Here is a 7176-nt window from a genome sequence, read left to right as displayed (position 1 = left end):
TTGCATAATCCACCATATTTTTATCCAAAATGCTTTAACCTTTTTACAAGTCCACCATATATGGTAATATGCAGCATCAACACAATCACATATCCAGCATTTAGGTTGTAAATTCGGATACATACAGGCCAGTTTTTTAGGATCTAAATGCCATCTATAAAAAATCTTATAAAAGTTCTCTCTCAAATTTTGCGCTTGTGTGAATTTTACATTTCTTACCCATATCTTTTCCCATGTATCCACCATTATTGGTTCTTCAAAATTTTGTGCCCACTTTATCATACAATCTTTGACTAATTCTGTTTCCGAATCCATTTCTATTAATACATTGTATAACCTTTTTATATGCATTTGACTCTGATCCCTAATTTGTTTTAGTAGATTATCCTCATTTTGCGTAATACCAATTTTTTGATCTTTTTTCATCTGGCCTGTAATTGCCCATACTGAAACCATGTTTGAATTACCTTTTCCTCTTTTAATACATTCAAGGGTTTTAGTTGTAATACACCTCTTTCTAAAGTGAGAAGCTGTCTGTATGTGGGTACATCCTGTTTTTGTACTATATTTATGTTCTCTATTGCATGTCTGGGAATTGCCCACATAGGTATCTTATCGTTTAGTTTATGTTGATATTTTTTCCAGACCCGCAATAGAATCCGAGCGATTTTATCCGACAGAAACTGAACAAATTCCTCAGCTCTACCCTGTAAGGGCTCACCCGCATCCCTCCCTTTCATCCTAAACAGGGCGGCTGGGCGAGATTCTGCGGATGCAATAAGAGCGGAAAAATGAGCACATTTTGCCGCCCGTATCACCACTAGATAAGTCCTAATAAAGGCTCTTAATTGTGTTCGGTCGGATTCGGAGTTATTAGCCCTCCAGCGTCGCTCTAGGTGTCTCTTTTGGCGCTTCATCTCCCAGAGTTCCTCGGTAAACCAAGGCGCCCTCCTGGATCCACTGCCACGGAGAGGTCAAGGTTGACTCAGTCTTCCATCCTTCTGAGGTGGGTAAAATGAGGACCCAGATTGTTGTTGGGGGCAATATGCTGACTCTGTAAACCACTTAGAGAGGGCTGAAAGCCCTATGAAGCGGTATATAAGTCTAACTGCTATAAAGGCACAATCCGGTTTAGAGCCTCCACCGCCACTGTATTCCAAGCAGCGACCAAGGACTCCACCGGACTGTGGGCCAGGGAGTCAGGTATCTCACCAAGCACCGTCTGAAATCCCATAGGGTCCATCAGGCGCCTGGGGCGGAACCACCTAAATGGTTCAAATCCAAATCCTGTGACTCCCATCAAACCTGCCTCTCCCAACTATGACCGGGATGCACCGGCCCATCCCTGCACCCGTAGACCCCTCTTCCCCTCCCGTAGCCTCCGTTCTCCCCGGCAGGCCGTTCATACCATACATTCTAGGACAAGAGGCAGATCTATAGTCCCACTGTATTAACTTAGTATGGAGCATTTTGTAAATTTTGTCTTGTTGTTGATTGGGAGCATATATTCCCATTAAAACCATCTTTTTCCCTTCTAATACCAGTTCTATTGCAATATATCTACCTTGGGAATATGCTTCAATTAATTCGGCTTTCCTGTCCTTTCTTAAGTAAATAACTATACCATTTTTCTTCTCTGGGGCGGAGGCTACAAAGTGTTGTCCAAGTCTTGTATTGATCAAATATTTCTGGTCAGTTAATCTGATATGTGTCTCTTGCAGGCAAATTATGTCATTCTTAAATTGTTTCAAATAATGATTTATTTTCTTCCTTTTCTGTGGAGAATTTAAGCCATTAACATTCCAGGTTAAGAACTTAGTTGTCATCTTTAGCTCCCTGAAGCTTTTTAAGAGCCATCTGAAAATCCTGTAGTTTGGCTTTCGGCCTGGCTCCTCCCACTGTTTCTGAGCTAAAACCTTGAGTTCTTGAACCGTTGCGTGTGTTTGTTGCAAAGCTTGTTGCTTTTTTAACTCTTGTTCCATACGCCTAGTGACCACACGTGTTTCTCTTTGTTCCTTCACTCTTTCTAGTTCTGAGAGAGGAAGTTGATCCAGCCTTAATGATCCTTGGGTATCTTGCTGTCTGTCCTGTCCTTCTTGTTCTCTTTCTCTGCGTCCTGGAGGGGGGATGTCCAGCCTTCATTATATTATTATAAAAATCTTAAGCCTTCCATACTGAGTTAAGACGATATCTTTGTCCCTGGTAATTAACTGCTAACCTATCTGGAGCTTCCCATCTGAACTGTAACTGACGGTTTTTGAGCTCATCCACTAAAAAGGCATAGTCTTTCTTTGATCTTAACATTTTGGGTGGTATTTCCTTCAAAAAAGTCACCTCCTGACCCCCAATTTGCAACTTAGTTTTATAAGACTCTTGCAATATCAAATTCCTCATATCTCTCATGGCAAAATACACCACAATGTCTTTTGGGAGTTGTTTTTGTCTGGCAAGCCAGGAATTAAGACGATATATCTTGTCAATCTGCCAGTCAAAATCCCCTCCTGGCCATCCCATCAATTGATCAAAAGCTTCTGAGAAGATCTGCTTCAAATTTTCTTGGTTTTTCTCTTTAAGGCCCCTTATCCTTAAAGCAAATTCCATCTGTCTGTACTGCAACATTATAATTTCATTTTCTGCATCATCAACCTTGCGTTGGACCACCTCCATTTTTGTTACCAGGTTAATATTGGCATCACTAAGATCTTCCAATTTATCCTCGATTCCTGATACATAGCCAGATAAGCATTTAAAAGCCTCCAGAATATCGTCTCTAATTTCTTGATTACGAATCTGGACTGAATTCATAACTTTTTCTGACAATTCCTTAAAAGCAACAGAGATCTTTTCCTGTATTTTAATTTCCATCACAGTTGCATGATTTTTAAAGCCTCAGTTAAAGCCTCACTTAATTCTTTTTGCAATATTTCTCGAGTCAAAGGTTCCCCAGCAGGAGTAGGAGGGGGTTGGGAGGGGAGTAATGACTGTAATTTAGATGCCGGAGCAGGTGAGCTGCCAGCGCTCTTCGAGGCGTTGATCTTTTGCTTAGAGGCCATTTCTCATTTAATCTTATCCACCCATTTACTAAATCCCGGCAAACCGCTTGTTCCAGTAATTACTATGTAGTTTAGTAACAAATCACTATTAATTTAATGATCTTTAGATGGTCTAAGCTCCGTGGAAATCTGTAACATCATAGCATGACCACGCCTATAAAGCTGTTCGGCGCCATCTTTGTCTTTGTCTTTCTGCCATTTAGTTAAGCAGAAGGAATTTTTTTTTAAATGGAGTTAAAGTCTGTAATACATACAATTAGAAGTTCTTCGGTATCTGCCCGTGTTGGAATCAATTATAAATCAATCATTGAGCTGAGGATGGACATATGCCTTCGTTCAGCAAAAAAGCAGAAAAGTCCTTGGCGCAGAGAATTCACTGAGTTATAGGGTGGCTCACCCCTTCCACCCCCAGATTTATGTTTGGGGGGAGGATGAATGTAGTATTTCCCAAACACAGCTTCTCACCTCTCCTCCTATGCCCAAAGGAGAGGTAATCAAACTGTCAAACAGTTGATGGATGCTGTTTAGACACCTTAACACATTCAAGGGTCCGGAACTGTTAAAAATGAAATAACTCCCACAGACACCACCCAAACCAGAAGCCACCCAAAAGCAAGCTTTTCAAGACATCTTTGTCAGGCAAGATGGTAAAAGTTCAGAAAAAAAGCTTGAGGAGAAAATACATGCTCTGTGCTATATGTATATACGAGTTTAATTTTAGATATTAAAATGTAGAATTATAGCAATAGAAATTCCCTCGAAGCTATTTTATCTGACCTCCTACTCTGTGCAGACATTCATGTATAATTAGACCATGGCAAAGAATTTTCTTTCACAATTCTTCATCAAATGTTGTCAAGACTTCCCACTACCTCTTCAATTATTGGGTGTTGAACTTTTCTCATTGTCAAGATTGTTTTCCACTCATACATAGTAATTTAGTCTGTTCCTTTTCAGATTAGATCTAGTACACTGATAGTCCTTCATAGTGTTTTCTTGTCCAGTTAGTCCCTTCTTCAATAGCTTGCTCAGAGAACATTTTTTTTCCTGTGCCAATCTTGTGTAGGATGTTATCACCCAGCCTTCTCCCAGGAATATTCTAGGAAATATTGAAAAGGCAGAATGTTTCTTTGGATGTGAAAAGAAAGAAACAGAAAAAGAAAAAAAAAGAAAAAGAAAGAGCCAAGTTGGCGCAGTGGTTAGGGTGCAGTACTGCAGGCCACATCAGCTGACTGTTATCTGCAGTTCAGCGGTTCAAATCTCACTGGCTCAAGCTTGACTCAGCCTTCCATCCTTCCGAGGTGGGTGAAATGAGGACCCAGACTGTGGGGGCAATTTGCTGACTCAATTTGCTAAAAATCTGTAAACTGCTTAGAGAGGACTGAAAGCTCTATGAAGCGGTATATAAGTCAAATAAATAAATAAATAAATAAATAAATAAATAAATAAATAAATAAATAAATAAATAAATAAATGTTTTAAAAGACAGAATAGCTCACTGTAGCTTCCTGCCCATCCCCACTTTGTCAATGGGCCATTAAGAATGCCAAGCTAGCCCTTTACATAATAAAAACTTCTCCACTGCAGCCCCAGGGGGATGGGATTAAAAGCATGATAATATTGGCCCTTTACTCAACTCACCACATGGCATCTGAGAACTCAATCAAACCTGGATTCAAAACACAGCCTAGAGTTGCCCCCGCATGGCCCCATGGAAATCTGACAACCAATCAGAATACATTTCTTACACAGGAACAGGAAACAGAGAGGTGGGACTGAACAGGTTATAAAAAGCCTAACAAGCCTCTTCCTCAGCCCTTCTCTTCTTCTCCACCAACATTGAAGCATGTGATCACCTTTTCTGTTCAGGACTCAAGCCATATGGTCCTGTCCACCAATAAACCATCTTTCCAAGCAGCCTCCATGTCTCCAGTGTCTTTTCCCCACTTGGAGCCAAACCCAGAAGGACATTTCTTTGATCACTTGTTTCTCAGAAACTGCTTCAATTTGTCTTTATTAAAAGTGGATGGCCTTTTGCAGATATACTGCCAAAAAGTGGCTCTGACATTGCAGAGATACCAGTTTGGTCTAGTGATTTAACGCACCAAGCAAGAAAGCAGAAACTGTAAATTGAAGGCATGTCTTACCCAATGAAAGCCAGCTGGGTATCTTTTCAATTAGTCACTCTCTCACAGCCCAACCCACCTCACAGGGTTGTGATTTTTGTGGGAAAAACGGGAGAAAGAAGGCATCTTGGATATGTTCGCTGCCTTGAGTTATTTGTAAAAATAATAAAGGCAGGATACAAGCAAATAATGCTTTCCCTATAGAAATCATAAAATATTGTTATACTGATATTTGTTATATATTGCTATAAAATATTGTTGCATAATATGTTGAAAATGAAAGGTAGAGGTTAAGATCAGATTTTGAAAGAGAGTGTTATCAGGTATGCTCAAGAACAATGCTATTACTATTAGAAGGGTGTAGCAAATATTGAATAACTGAAGAATGAAGGATTATGTGCTGACATAAATATGTATAACAACTTTAGAAAAATATGTTTGATTAACGTAGTAATTCTCATTTGTATCAATATTATTTTTATATCAAAGTGAATGACAGATGCCACACTGTCCTTGTAATAATGTTGATCTATATTTAAAAATAAAACTTTATGCAAAAAAAAAAAAAAGAAATCATGATAAATCTTGGAAAAAACACATTCCTCATGTGGCCACTCCTGCAGCATAGATCAGGCTCTTGACAGGCTTCCATATGGGGGACTGCTTGGAGTGCAGCCATGTTAGGAACCAGGCTTGTGAGAAGGGAATCCCTGGTGTGATGGCATCAGGAGCAAAATACAGAGATGGTGATACAGGCGAATGGGAGATAAATGAATACCTGCAGTGGGCCACACAGGAGATCTCTAAATTATATCAGTCCCATGTTTAGTTTCTGATGCTTTGCAAATCAGATATTCTTGTCATATTTACTAATAGCTACTAGTAAATCTATATCCACTTCCTATTTTAGTAAAATACTGACAATTAATTGAGGAACACAAAAATTACAATTTTCCCAGTGCCTTCTTTTACTTTTTTTTACTTGCTTTTCAGTGGAAGAAGCATGAACTAAAATAGCTGACTATCTGAACTTCATTTTTCCAAATAAACATATCATAAACTCATGCAGTATTACATTCAATATATTTAAATAAAACAAATGATTCAATATTTATTTATTTATTTATACAAAAAAGAGCTATTTGGAAGCATTCAAAGCATTAAGCATAACACATTAAATCTGCCATTAACGGAACCACACTAATGGCAATTAAAATGTTTTCTAGGCCCCTTTTAATTCCGTTATTCTGTTAAAAGGAATAAAAACAGAAATCCCAATCCAAATAAAATATACAGTAGTTAGAAGATAGGGAGGAGGGAGGGAGGGAACAGGATGCTGGGGGAAAGGGATTGCCTCTTACTTCAACAACCACCCTGGAAATGTGATATTCCATTAAGGACCCAGTAGTTTTGGCAGAGCCAGGTCTTGGCTGTGGGGGTTGATCAGTTTTCAGTGTGTGATACAGGCTTGGCATAATGACAGAACAGTGAAATAAAGAAAAGCTTGGAGTAAAGAGTGACTGAAAGAAGTGACTCATAAAACACATCAGGAAATAATTCAGGCAACTAAGCCTGGGTAATAGATTGTAGTTAATATAAAGTCAATTTATCCAATGAAAAGTAAATAAAAAACAAATTGCCCATCATTAAGATGGAGATATTTTGTGCTCAATGATCATTTTTTGCATAATTTGGTACACAAATGTATCCGGTCTGGAACGTACTGTATGTGACCTCAGTCCAAGGACTCTATGCCTGTTTCCTAACCTTTATACACAGTTTAGAGGAGTGAGGAAGAGTCCAAAAGCCATCTTATTGGTTGCAAATGTGTGATCAAAGCCCTATAAGTATGTGGATGCATGCGGCTGATGCATATACAAAGTGTAGGACTTTGATTGTACAGGCAAGGGCTCCATTTTGGCTTTTTAAAAACTCTTTTGAGTGCCACTTCTTTCATAGCAATTTGTGCAGCCTATATTATGTGGAGAGCCTTTCTT

This window comes from Thamnophis sirtalis, unplaced genomic scaffold, assembly GCF_051295495.1.
Source record: "Thamnophis sirtalis isolate CommonGarterSnake01/CBP01778 unplaced genomic scaffold, rThaSir2_p1.2 scaffold_3, whole genome shotgun sequence".
NCBI lineage: Eukaryota > Metazoa > Chordata > Lepidosauria > Squamata > Natricidae > Thamnophis > Thamnophis sirtalis.
Note: the sequence above shows the minus strand (reverse complement) of the source record.